The sequence below is a fragment of the Homalodisca vitripennis genome, chromosome 8 (assembly GCF_021130785.1).
Source record: "Homalodisca vitripennis isolate AUS2020 chromosome 8, UT_GWSS_2.1, whole genome shotgun sequence".
Classification (NCBI taxonomy): domain Eukaryota; kingdom Metazoa; phylum Arthropoda; class Insecta; order Hemiptera; family Cicadellidae; genus Homalodisca; species Homalodisca vitripennis.
This window is the reverse complement of record NC_060214.1, coordinates 63,822,188-63,836,982: the sequence shown is the minus strand read 5'-3', so window position 1 is coordinate 63,836,982 and position 14,795 is coordinate 63,822,188.

Here is a 14,795-nt window from a genome sequence, read left to right as displayed (position 1 = left end):
TTACCGTGATTTAGTTCCTCGAATCGCCTCTGAGAGTTTATTATTCATATTTAAACTATAAAAATGCTAATATAATATATATATATATATATATATATATATATAGTGTATATAAACTTGCCACTACTTTGTATGGATATAAACGTATCAATGTTCTCTAGCCTTAAAGTGGAGAGCCAAATCTATAACATATTCGGAACGTAATTCGATATTCCAATTTACGTTGATGTTCATTTCTGGAAAACACCAGTGAGCAGATTATTTACAAATGGTTTATTCTTAAATGTAAATTATAAGTTAACATTTACAATGGCTAAAACATTGCTTTACTATTTCTCATATTAAAATTGATTAGGGACCGAAGTGCCCTGGTTGTTCCACCCAAAGTCATAAAAATTATTTTCCCCTTACTCTTTGATATTATTCCCTGTAAATGTTCTATTAGTTCTAACCTTGCTGGAATAATAATTTCCCCTCTTTCACGCGGAGACCTGAGATGTGGGATCTATTGAAGGAAGGAAGGGAGTTGGGACATATTGATATTTTCTGTTATTATAAATAGAATTAAATTATTCTCATAACGTCTAAACTATAGATTACAATATGTAACTGTATGCTGCAGTTGTACTTTTTTGTAAGGAAAAATACTAATTGGCTTGTTTTATTTTTCTTGACTAATTAGCTACTCTTGACATAAATAAATAGTCTTAGTATATAATAATAACTATGTTGTTAAATCTATCTAAAGTATGTTTATAAGTCCTAAATCTCAAGAACGGCTAAAACTAATATGCCTAATTATTTTATTACATCCGAGAAAAGCTTATGCAAAAACAAAGACCTAAAACGTTACTAAAATCAATTTTTGATTTGAAAAAAAAATTATAATTTTTATTTTCATAATCAAAACTAAACAGCTGTTAAAACATCGACTTGACATAATATTAAACTTATACTCCAGAACATAATAGTTATGAATTTAAAACAAATAATGTGTTGTAAATATATAAATGTCTTCACTTTTTCAGAAAAATGGCATATATAAAAAAAATTAGTATTTATGTTTCATAATCCAAACTTAACACATTGTACACAGCTGTTTTTTTTCAGCTACAGTTTGGCACATTTCTTTAAACACCTTTTTGGATTAAAATGTGTTAAAGTCTAGAGTGTTTGATCAGCATTGTAATATCAAACACAGTTCACAACTTCACACACGTTTACACGCCCTCCCCCCACGCAACATGTCGATGTCGGACTCCCTGAAGTAATAAAATGTTTAAACAAACAAGAAAAAAGTTATACCATTTCTCACACACTTCTTAGTGTCTAAGGCATTTTACTTTGCTGATTAATACATAATAAGCCGCTTAAACGTTTCAACATAAAGAAAAAACGCAGAATCATAAGATGGAATTTTGTGTTTTATCGAATTACGAAATGTATGCTTCACTGCAAAAAATTCTTAGACATGGAATTTATACAAGTTAACAGTTTTGTTAAAGTGGCAGATATTATCAAAGGTAGAGGGAGACTTTTATTGTTCCTATAACAATGTACACACGATAGGTTCTGAGCACAGGTTGAATATAGAGAGAAATAGATAACTTCCAGCATACGGTTCTGGTACGTGTTAATGATATATAACAAAAGGACCTCCAAACAATCCGCCTAACGTTGGTAGAAATCACATTTAGTTGTTAGCGACTGTAATTATACTGTTAGCTTCGTAAATAATAAATAATTAAAATAAATGCGGTAATGTAATTACTCTGTTATACTATCAGCATTATTTGTAGATCGATATTACGTGTAAGGTAAAGAACAACTTTGAAATAAAACTTACAATAAATTATAGTTATTTTTGTTTAAGTTTTATTACTGATGATAGAAGGTTAGTAACTATATCAGGATTTCGCATATTTGCCATTGATATACGTTTAAAATATGTATAACAGAACGTTTCGGGGATAGGGATCCATAAGCTTCATCAGGTGGGGAGGAGGGTTATCAATACATAAAAAAATAAAGAACAGAATAGCGTTTCTTTATAATATAAGTATTAAAATGTTATGATTAACTAATCTTAAAGGGGATATTTTGTAGAAAATCGCTTACTAAGTAGCCAAAGTATTATAATTACGTGAAGTGTGGCAGAATTAAACTTAGTATTTAGTAATTAAAAGCACGTGAAAAGTTCAAACCAGTCAAGATATTATACAAAAAACAAACATTGATTTAGTCATTAATATAATGTATTTCGTTAAGTTAATAATAAACAAAAACCTAAAGGTCAGTCACAATGCAAGGTAATTAGTATAAAATGAATCAGGACCTCTCGATAACGTGCTGCTTGGTTAACGTGGCTACGGATGATCTTAATCAGCTGGGACCCTATACAAAAAGTGGACTATTAAATAAGGGTTCTCAAAATAAAATAAAAAAATAATTTGTTTGGCTCAAACATTTGAATATACTGTGTGGCACCGCAGATTGATGTGGTTAGTCATGAGACAATAGTGATCATCCCTGTACACGCGAATGTAAGAATTTGAAGAATCAGAATTTTTCAATAATAAGAACAAAACAGTGGCCATATATGTTTTTGTTTTTGCAGTAGAACAACTAACGGTACTATAATTTCAAACTGATTGCCTTTGCTGTATCAAAGTTAGCTGTCTAAGCAATAAATAAATTAAAACCTTCCAAGCATATTTAACTCAAAATATTAATCAATAAACCTCCAAATAACTATACCAAAAAACTTTCAGTCCTACGGGATCCTAATAGATGACAACGTCAATTATGCAAGCAGCCTAGACCTAAAAGGATGTAAGCTCTTGTATAGTAAGCTTTGGACTGCTTGCATAAACGGTCCTGTCGTCTATTAGGAGCTCGAAAGTAGATTGGAATGCCATGAACACTAGTCTTCTGTAATAATTACTTCGAGAAATCATCCCTGTTAGGTCTAGGCTGCTTGCATAATTGACGTTGTCATCTATTAGGATCCCGTAGGACTGAAAGTTTTTGGTATTGTTATTTGGAGGTTTTATTGATTAATATTTTGAGTTAAATATGCTTGGAAGGTTTTAATTGATTTATTGCTTAGACAGCTAACTTTGATACAGCAAAGGCAATCAGTTGGAAATTATAGTACCGTTAGTTGTTCTACTGCAAAAAACAAAAACATATATGGCCACCGTTTTGTTCTTATTATTGAAAAATTCTGATTCTTCAAATTCTTACATTCGCGTGTATAGGGATGATCACTATTGTCCTCATGACTATAACCACATCAATCTGCGGTGCCACACAGTATATTCAAATGTTTGAGCCAAGCAAATTATTTTTTTATTTTATTTTGAGAACCCTTATTTAATAGTCACTTTTTGTATAGGGTCCCAGCTGATTAAGATCATCCGTAGCCACGTTAACCAAGCAGCACGTTATCGAGAGGTCCTGATTCATTTTATACTAATTACCTGTGCATTGTGACTGACCTTTAGGTTTTTGTTTATTATTAACTTAACGAGGATACATTATATTAATGACTAAATCAATGTTTGTTTTTTGTATAATATCTTGACTGGTTGAACTTTTCACGTGCTTTTAATTACTAAATACTAAGTTTAATTCTGCCAAACTTCACGTAATTATAATACTTTGCTACTTAGTAAGCGATTTTCTACAAAATATCCCCTTTAAGATTAGTTAATCATAACATTTTAATACTTATATTATAAAGAAACGCTATTCTGTTCTTTATTTTTTTATGTATTGATAACCCTCCTCCCCACCTGATGAAGCTTATGGATCCCTATCCCCGAAACGTTCTGTTATACATATTTTAACGTATATCAATGGCAAATATGCGAAATCCTGATATAGTTACTAACCTTCTATCATCAGTAACAAAACTTAAACAAAAATAACTATAATTTATTGTAAGTTTTATTTCAAAGTTGTTCTTTACCTTACACGTAATATCGATCTACAAATAATGCTGATAGTATAACAGAGTAATTACATTACCGCATTTATTTTAATTATTTATTATTTACGAGCTAACAGTATACTTACAGTCGCTAACAACTAAATGTGATTTCTACCAACGTTGGCGGATTGTTTGGAGGTCCTTTTGTTATATATCATTAACACGTACCAGAACCGTATGCTGGAAGTTATCTATTTCTCTCTATATTCAACCTGTGCTCAGAACCTGTCGTGTGTACATTGTTATAGGAACAATAAAAGTCTCCCTCTTACCTTTGATAATATCTGCTACTTTTACAAAACTGTTAACTTGTATAAAATTCCATGTCTAGAATTTTTGGCAGTGAAGCATACATTTCGTAATTCGATAAAACACAAAATTCCATCTTATGATTCTGCGTTTTTTCTTTATGTTGAAACGTTTAAGCGGCTTATTATGTATTAATCAGCAAAGTAAAATGCCTTAGACACTAAGAAGTGTGTGAGAAATGGTATAACTTTTTTCTTGTTGTTTAAACATTTTATTACTTCAGGGAGTCCGACATCGACATGTTGCGTGGGGGGAGGGCGTGTAAACGTGTGTGAAGTTGTGAACTGTGTTTGATATTACAATGCTGATCAAACACTCTAGACTTTAACACATTTTAATCCAAAAAGGTGTTTAAAGAAATGTGCCAAACTGTAGCTGAAAAAAAACAGCTGTGTACAATGTGTTAAGTTTGGATTATGAAACATAAATACAATTTTTTTATATATGCATTTTCTGAAAAAGTGAAGACATTTATATATTTACAACACATTATTTGTTTTAAATTCATAACTAGTATGTTCTGGAGTATAAGTTTAATATTATGTCAAGTCGATGTTTAACAGCTGTTTAGTTTTTGATTATGAAATAAAAATTATAATTTTTTTTTCAAATCAAAAATTGATTTTAGTAACGTTTTAGGTCTTTGTTTTTGCATAAGCTTTTCTCGGATGTAATAAAATAATTAGGCATATTAGTTTAGCCGTTCTTGAGATTAGGACTTATAAACATACTTTAGATAGATTTAACAACATAGTTATATTATATACTAAGACTATTTTATTTATGTCAAGAGTAGCTAATTAGTCAAGAAAAATAAAACAAGCCAATTAGTATTTTTCCTTACAAAAAGTACACTGCAGCATACAGTTACATTTGTAATCTATAGTTTAGACGTTATGAGAATAATTTAATTCTATTTATAATAACAGAAAATATCAATATGTCCCAACTCCCTTCCTTCCTTCAATAGATCCCACATCTCAGGTCTCCGCGTGAAAGAGGGGAAATTATTATTCCAGCAAGGTTAGAACTAATAGAACATTTACAGGGAATAATATCAAAGAGTAAGGGGAAAATAATTTTTATGACTTTGGGTGGAACAACCAGGGCACTTCGTCCCTAATCAATTTTAATATGAGAAATAGTAAAGCAATGTTTTAGCCATTGTGATGTTAACTTATAATTTACATTTAAGAATAAACCATTTGTAAATAATCTGCTCACTGGAGTTTCCAGAAATGACATCAACGTAAATTGGATATCGAATTACGTTCCGAATCTGTTTAGATTGGCTCTCCACTTTAAGGCTAGAGAACATTGATACGTTTTATCCATACAAAGTAGTGGCAAGTTTATATACACTATATATATATATATATATATATATATATATATTAGATTAGCATTTTATAGTTAAATATGATAATAACTCTCAGAGGCGATTCGAGGAACTAAATCACGGTAAATAGTGTTAATGAATTACATTTAGAGTTCAATTTAGTTTACTTAGGCTCTCCCCCGTCAGTAGCTCGCCATAGACTGTTGAAGTAGAACGGAACCTTTAATTTTGAAGACAACAATTTATATAAGGATTTTCTAATTTTAGTTAAAACTATTTCATGGACGCAAAAATAGGACACAACTATGAATGTTTATGTTAGAAACCTTATAAGAAACAAACAATATCGGTACTGCTTAAAAACATACACAATTAAATAAAAGAGGTTTATAAATTAGTAAAATCAATATTTGTAAAGTTATTTATTATCCAAGGGGCTCCTTGACCAGTTGTAAATTAGGTTAGAGACTCTGAAATAAATTCTGCGGTTTTGATTTCAAATCATAAATATTTTTTTTTGAACATGTTTAATATTATTTTGAGATTTGAATCCGTAACCATAGAAAAGTATGCTACATTAACATTGATGTTCACAGCGTAAAATTGAGTAAATACAATATAAGCGTTTATACTATAATATTTTATCATGTCGTGGTCTCTTCTCTGCGTGATAACTCTAAACAGAAAGCTCCTAAGGGCATAAAACTTTCTGCTTTTTTATTGGTCTAGGATAATAGCAAATAACTTTCCTGTCAAAAGGTTAAATAACATCCTGTCTTTGAGTGAGTCGTAACTCATGATTGAAGGGTCTTAGAGATTCAAAAACCCATAAGAAATATCCTCTTGGAGAAAGGAAGTAATATTTTGATATTGAGCTCAAAATGATAAAGTACAATCCCTCCATCTGCCTGTATGTCCGTCTAACCTATAAAACTGTTAATATAAATGTGTGAGAGGCTTTAAAATTTGTATAAGGGTGATTCTTATTGAAATAAAGTATCACACATTTAAGGTTAAGATAAACAGGGAACTTCCATCGGTATGGCTATCCATGTGTCTGCCCGCCAGTGCGATAAACCTTGATAAAAGATCATTGATGTTTCAAAATTGGTAAACGGGTTCCTTTTATTCAAAGAAATTTTAACATTAATTTAAGGTCAAAGGCACAAGGAGGACTGTCCGTCCTATTAGCCAATCTGTCCACTGTTTTATTATTAGTCAACTCATTCGATACCCTGTTGGTACAGTGTACTTGTTCCTGTGTAGATATTTCTTCCGCTTATTTAAAAAAACCAAATCTGCTACAGTAATGTGTACTGTAAAGATAAAACTCTTAGAAAGCACTTAAAAAGGAGATCATAATGTCCAGTGTAGGGTATATGAAGGAAATAATAATTACATTTTAACACTGCAAAGTTTATAACCAGTCGTAACTTGCACCTAACAGGTTTCTGAGCGGAATGGCCGAAACTTTATTAAACATCAGTCTCTAAGTCATTTCTGTAAATTTTTTACGTTTTATTTTACCTTCACGTATGTAACTTGTATTTAGGGAAAATAATTTTGTACCAAAGTTTGTTAATGTCCCCAAAAACGGCCCATAAACAAGGATGGAATAAGAAGATAACCTACTTAGCATCTAATTAAGTTTATAGAAATAAGCTCATTCACTAATTACAGTAAGAATCAAAATATAACTTGTATAAGTGTAATAATTCATTTAACAATATTGTATTTACTTTGATTTAATCAAAGACATTTTTTACTCAGTGTTAAGGAAAAACACTCTTGGATTGATACTTCTGAATAAAAATCTATTACCCCATTTGGCCCAGATGTAAGGTACCAATAAATGGTGTTGTCTGATTGACATTGTCTTGCTCTTTCTCTATTTTTTCAGTAATTAAGTACAGTTTTTAAAACTATTGAATAAAACATAGACAAATGTAAGCAAAAACGCTAGATAAATATATTTATAAATACAGAGAAATATGTTTTGTGCATAGTGTTGTTAAAACCATTTACAACGTAATAGCAAAGATAAAATAGATAGAACGTTTTGTTACTTTTAATATATTGTAAAATGTTTGTAGCATACATTTATGATTTTGTGTTATTACATGGTTTAGTAGATAAAGCCTTTTACCATTACCAGCCTTTTCTATATATGAATTAAAATTTAGTTTTATTTCATTCTGGTGATAACTAATATTTTAAACCAACGAGTTATTTGCAAATATTTCACTTACAAAATTATTTCAGTTTAATCATTAGTAAATTGTGACTATTTTAATGATGCCTAGATTCTTAAATATCCCATACTGCCAGTAGAGTAATATCCCCTGAAAAAGGAAATCGATTGTTAGCAGCAATAGTTTCTGTGAGGGTCGAAGTAGGAGGGTATAGAAAACGTGTAAGCCTCTTCGTGGGTTACACTGTATATGGGTGCTTTACAAAATATATATTCTGTACTTAATTTTCCTTTATGTTATTTTAATACGTAAAGTAAGTACAAAATTTTTACATCTATCAACTACACTTTGATTTAATAACGCAATTAAGATAATAGTGTTTGAAAGAGGTAATACTATAAATTACGTCCCTTCTAGAAATGTGCTTAATTTTTAATTATTTTGGCCTTTGTATTAAAAGTACTTAATGTTCTATCAAAACACAGAGAAATATTACTCCTTGACGAAATAATTGAGGAACTATGCTGCATTTACAGATGTGGTCAAATATTCTGGGTATAAGGTTACTGTTTCTTGATCAATAAACCATCAAACTGTAAACATAGTCATATCAGAGTAACGTGTATTATAGTAAAAAATAAATAACAAATTTCATACATACGTGTTATTAAAGTTTGTTTTTTAAAATATCTGCGTATTAATTATATAATTATAACGTATATATTATAATTATATACTTAATATGATAATTTTATTAACAAATAAATATAAATAAGATTTAATATTACGTAATTATATATGCAGATTCTTTCGCCAAATAGATTCATAAACTGAATTTATTTTTATAGAGATAGAAATATTTTAGAAACTAAAAAAATAATTCGGTGAAACCTACAAGTACACATATTATAATTCCATACAAGGAAACACATTTCAGATTGATAAGCATTGAAGTTTGGAGGATATGTTTGGCTTTGTTGTAATTGGGTTTGAGAGTATTATTTGACTTGTATGTTGACAGATAGCACTCTCATGATTAGCCAGCCACTGAGATCTAGGTAAAACAACTTCCTTAAAATTAATATTACAAATCTACAGAGTACATTTTGTATTATTTCATTAGTTAAACATAATAAATACAGTTATTTCTAAGTAAATTTTTAAATAATTGTCTGCTATAATTCGCGTAAAACACTACTTAGAGTATAGAGTACAAAATTATATAATATAAATCTCTTAATTGGGCTGCATCATTAAAGAACCAATATTACGTTGTTAAAATTAAATCATAAATATTAGGGATAGTAATTCAAGCGATAAACCTAGATTTATGCATGTAAATAAGTAATATTACGCTTTACGTGTTCATAGCATTTATGTTTATGACATGTCAGAAGTTTATGGTTATTGAATCTTAGTTCACGTAAGGGATTTGATAGGTGTCTGCGGTAATAAATATGTTTTGCATGAGGCGGCGAAATAAATAACGTCAATCCTGATTAAAATACTATATCTACAAGTAAGTAATACTGTAATATAGCAATTTAACTTTAATTTTCTTTTATTTCGTAGAGTTCTTGACACAAAACCATTAAAGATAATATATTAGGTGTCACGTTCTTACATGATTTTTACAAAGCTAAAGAGGCAAATCTTACAGTATTACGGTCTTTCAATATTTATTTATGGTATTATATAAATATCTTATAGTGTCTGAATTTATAAGTGTTTGTGTTACACACAAACGTTAATCTTACTGAACTCAGTGTATTAAAATTGTACATGGACATATTTAGGGCCCTAGTTAATACACAGGCCAAATCCTATTTCGAATTGCTCTGTGGGCTACGGTCAATATTGATCTTGAAAACGCCCTCGACACTCTATTATCCATTATATTTACGATCTTGGCTTAATCATAAGTCATGAAATGTATTGTTATGGAATTTAAAAGTCAAGAAAAATAAATATATCAATTTATACTCATTTAAATCGGTGATAGTAAATTCACCTATATGTTTTTGTTCATCTGTAAATGTTAGTAAAACCTTTTTATTGTAAATAATCAGTCATTTAGAAGCTTTCCTTCTATGAATCTGGCTTTTTCTCATGAAGTCCAGTGTGTAGGGCATACGAAGGTTTAGTTACTTTAACTCTTGAAAGTTTACGCCCAGTCATAACTTACACGTAACGGTTTTATAAGCGTAATGGCGGAACTTGATTTAATCATTAATACACCCGTTGTTCATGCGACATTCCATTACAGTGCTTCATATTAACTTTGTATCGTTGGACGATAACACATGGGGGTGGTGACTTCTGAGGTCGTAGTATTAAATACTCGAATTGCAAAGTTTACTTATAAGTTCAGTTTAATTATGAATACTTACAAGCACCACTTTTAGATGGTAAAGGAAAAGTATGTAATGCCACGTTGCTGCCAATTAGAATATAAGAACTAAAAATGTATATCTGCTAGGTGGGCCTAAAATATCCAATGTTCTGTGGAATTATGCCTACAATGTTTTACTTTATAAAACAATAAGATTCCACTTCCCTTCGCAATATGTAGACTCACAATCCGGGCGTCGGCGTCTTGGCACGAGGCTTTGAAGCTGTAGTCTAAGAATGGTTATTCCTAGAAGAGGAGTAGAGTTGGGAAAGTGGTAGCCATCTACTCAAACAACACGTGAGATACATCAGCTACGTGAGCTACGTGAACTCGCCTAAAACAAAATTCGCGACAGTATTAGCCATTTAATGATACAAATTACTTATTATAAAAACGTGTTCGCCATAAGGATGACGCCACAACTTTTATCTATCTCAATCAAGGAAATAAAAGATCTTCAAGAGTGCGTTACTTTACAATTTACAACTTTACTTTACGTTACAGTCATTTTTATACGTTTGGCATCAAAGGGATAATAATTATTAATAATATATAATAATAATAATTAAATTATTTAATAATAGGAAAAGATAAATTTTACTTACGGACAAAGCGCGCGAGGTCTGCTCGGTCACATAGTTGGCCTGCTACAAAGGGTTAGAAGAAGATATTCATACGCGTGCCAATTAGGTAGTTACTCCGCCGATAATTTAGTTCCGGAACATTGGATGTAAAATAATATTATATTATCCTGGCTGACTAGGTTGCGAAATTTACATTATATAAAATTTAATTAACTAATTTACGGTACAACTTGGTTTAAATGGTTGTGAAACGTAATCCAAAGCAACCTGAAAGATTGCTAGACGTACTTTATTGCCCAAGAATTACACTTGGCACATTTGGTTCTTAGATACTTCCTTTTGATCTTAAAGTTGTGTAATTTAGTGTTTTTACAACAGTACAAATATATTGATTGAGCAAAAATTGATTTATTTTATGGTATCATAGGACATTATTCTTAGTTGTGAAATCAAAAAGGCAGTGCACTTCTGCTATGTGAATAAAATGTAGAAAAAAGTATAGCAGACAGCAATGTTGTGTACATCATCCCTCCTGTAATTTTATTTCCCTTTCATATAAGTTCATAGTTAAATTTATTAGCAACCATTTACATTATGCGTAGACTATCGTAGTTAATTGTAAACCGAAGTTAGCTGTATTTACTGGTTGTAACATATGTCGTTCCATTCAATTTAATTTGACGGTTTATTCCAGATTCTAAACATATATACAAGGGTAGTTTTTTAAATCTTAGATCTCACTCCATGGTAGCCAGGCACTTGGCAGGTCCAATGTGTGGGCAGACGACCCCGCATATTTCTTGCTATATCATGTATCACTGTCGAGTTCAAGTAGTCAGTTTGTGCTGAGCTGCAGTCGCATAAACATGGCCGCCTCTATTGATTATTATTGTTATAAGAGTCAGTAGAGGATTCTGATATGTCTTGAATACTGGAATATAGGATTTCACTTCATATATTAGTTTCTGTTATCTATAAGAAATTTTGCTCAAAAAATAAAACTATTCACAAATTTACTTTGTTGCATGATAACAAAATTTTCACCGTTGAAATACAATTTTTTATTTAAATGAAACGTCTTAAAGAGCATTCTTTTCAGTACCTGTGAATCATCAGTGGACATTTTAAATTTATTTCGTACCGCCAAATTTATATTTTTCAATTATCTGCCAGGATCAGAAATAAGGCTATACGAAATAAACGATTTATTACTCCGAGAGAAAACAATATATGTAACTGCTTCTTAAATACTTGTTGTAAAACATTTGGCCTTTCCCCCAAAGACACCTCTAAAGTATCTGCTAAAATATTAGGTAAGAATTGATTAATAATTAATAAAGTTATTTAATTATTTTAAAATTATTTACATTTATTACAACGATTCGCTTGAATATAAAATCTATCATATCAATGTGTGTTTCGTACATTCCAACTAGAGTTGGAAAACAATACACGTCGCAGATAATACTTTTGTTCTTGAGGACGGTATCCGAGGAAATTGCAGTGACATTCCCTTCAAAAAAGACTTCAATGTGAATTTGAACCCCTATAGATAGTATTAACATTCAAAATCACGTCATTAAGTTTAAAAATGTAGGAAAGGGCACTAAAAAGATTTAATTATTGACTACTGCTTTCACTTTTATAAAATATTCATTTTTATACCCTCTGAAAACATTTTTACCTGTTTCTATTTACTGTCATATGTTTCTGGAACGATAGCTAATATTCTTCTAGACCAGTATTGATTGAAATATTTTCTGTATGAGACCAAATTTATTCTATTCTATTATTGTTATTTATAGTTTATACTTATACCAAATTTATTGAATGTGATAGAACCATATTAAAACATTCGAATATAATTCATACGTAAGCATTTGTTTTGCAGAGCAACTAATTTATCTGATAAATATTAGGAGCCACTGCTTGATACATTAAGGTAAAATACGCTTTATTATGAAAAGACTTACATCTAAAATAAACCTTATACAATGGTGCAATAAAATGTTAACGTATGTAATAAAAATCTGTCATTTACATAAGGATCAACCTACAAAACGATAATTTGTTAAATTAATCATTGAGCGCATATGAAACACGTTTAACTGTTAAATCTAGATAACTGGAAGACCCCTTAGATATAAACAACCCCTGGACGTTACTTTGGGCACTCGCTAGATAGTTATAAACCTAATATTTATATATATATCCAAAACCTCTTATCAACACTCCTCAGCACCACCCAATACTTCACACTGTGCCTATTTTGGTCTAAAGTAAAAATTTTTTATAGCGTAGTATTCGTAGTGTTTGTATTAAAATACTTAAGATAGAACCGGCGTTTTAACCTATTATACATTTATACGTAATAAAAACACATTTAATTCTAAAAAAATAAAAATATTCATTAATAAACAATTATTTCAGTGGGCTAATACACACATTTTTACTATTTATGTGAAAAACTTAATTCGAGTGCTTATTTATATGTATTTTCGTTTGTAGTAAAGATATATGTAATTTTTTTTACATAATCTGTTTGTATGTTATTAAAATTATTATTATAAAGATATATTATAACATACAAATTCTTATTAATGCTACAAAACTGTCAACGTTTTAACACAGTGAGTGTAGTATAAAGAGTTATTTAAAAAAGAAAATTTAGCTGTAGCAATTGTCAACTAAAATGTGACTCTTATCTTTAAATACAAATATTACCCATGCGATAGGGTCTATATTTCTTCTTTCCCTTGGCTGACACGATTTTTTCCACGGCTAGGCGGTATTATTAGGTAAATGTTTTTTTGTGAAATAGTGCTTTATTGTATTTATTTTTCCCTAAAATACAAAAACGTTTAATAAATGAGAAATTAGAAAGCTATCAGTAAGCAAGAGCAGTAAGTAATAATAAATGACACAACATTAGATAACTGCAGGTTCATTTTATATAAATTTCGTTTTCAATTATTTATAGTAGCTATGCGTCTTAAAAGTTTACACTATGGACTTTTCCTCGGGATTAAAACTGTTTATAAGTTTAGAAATTGTTCACAACATTCTGTAGGTACATTGGAGAGATCGTAATTTATTTCACTGTACCTGGATATACTTTATAAATATAAAATGTTACACTTTTTTAATTGAAGAAACTAGTAATGATGTGATTAATCATTTTAGACCATACTATTGTTTATCTTCCGGAAGTTACGTCCCATAGCTGTGTTTCTTGAGTTATTGATCTTTGATTTTCTCGTTTCTTTTGATTTATTAAAAGCAGTTAAGAGTTGGCAAGGGAAGTGAAATAGTATCAAAGATAAACATTTTAAAATATTAACAAAGCAGTCACAAATGTTTTCCATGTGACCTAAGCTCCATGGATTATGGTCTTACTGGAAACCCTCGTATTTATTCATATAATATTGGTTTAGAAAGGTTAATTTTCTATGTAAAAGTCTATAGAACAAATTAAGCCGTACAATTTGGAAGGCTAAAATTTAGTCTATATTTCGTATTTCAATAAATTATATAAAACAAATGATTTATAATTTAAAGTACTATGGAAAATAGATTGTAAAGAAGTGAATAAGTAATCATTTGGTTTGCGTGCAACTAAATACATTTAATATATGGCACAGTTGTATGTAGTAATGCCTATAAAACTTTCCGCAGAATCATTGTATAACTTCTTAACAAAATTGAAATATTACTGAGTAATAGAAACCAGGGTTTCGATGATACATAAAATACAGTGGACTGAATGTCAATAATACTTATTATTGGTAATTTACAAATAAGAAGTACTTTCCATAACTGATTTGCATTGCGTTTAATGAGCACATGATTTCATTTGTATTAAATCCATTTTTATTAAACTAACCATAGATTTATTGATAAGAATACCATGGAATAAATGGTTTAAGAATACGTATGTGCCAAATTTTATAAAATCATCATTCATGTCAAACCTGAATAACTCATA